We start from the raw sequence: 715 nt of genomic DNA on the forward strand, positions 1-715 counted from the left end.
CGCTCTTCCCCGCCGCTGCCAGCCTCACTGGGGTTCACGCCCCGCCTCGAGGTGCCTTTGAGTTTCTCCTGTGGTCTTCTTGCCCAATCCTGGTCCTTTCGCCCTGGCCCGGATGCTGAGAAAACTCAGATAGGGCGTTGCTCCGCTGGGTTCCCACCTGCTGTGCCAGCAGACACTCCCCCGTGGTCCCCATACCACGCAGACCCTCCCTTGAGGTCTGAATCACCCCGAAACCTGGCAGACGGGAATGGAAAGGGGTCCTGCTTGGTTTTAAACTGTGTGCGGGATAGGGAGAGATTGGGGGCTGGGGACTTGGCACTGGACGTGTCCTCTGACACTGTTCCCACCCACCTTGGGGAGACTGAGGCACAACTTGTCCGGGCCCAGAAAGGCTGGTGTGCACATGCTTCTGGCGCACCACTGCCCATGCACTTGTCCCTGCTCTGAATTTAGGGTGTTTTCTCACAGAAACCCGTGGAAATGTGTCTTCAGGCTACTGACCAGCCAAGTGGGCCAGACATTAGCCTGGGGTGAGTGACCCTGGGCCCTGGCCCTGGCGTCCACCCTACCTGCCCGGATGATGCCAGGACGCTCCACCAACAGCGGCTGTCCTGGGAGCTTCCAGGCCACTGTGAATGCCCCCCAGTCCCCTTCACCCCCGATCCCGGGTCCCAGGACACCCCCGAGTCCACAGGCCTAGCATCTTCTGCCAAGG

This window comes from Lipotes vexillifer, unplaced genomic scaffold, assembly GCF_000442215.2.
Source record: "Lipotes vexillifer unplaced genomic scaffold, Lipotes_vexillifer_v1.1 scaffold382, whole genome shotgun sequence".
NCBI lineage: Eukaryota > Metazoa > Chordata > Mammalia > Artiodactyla > Lipotidae > Lipotes > Lipotes vexillifer.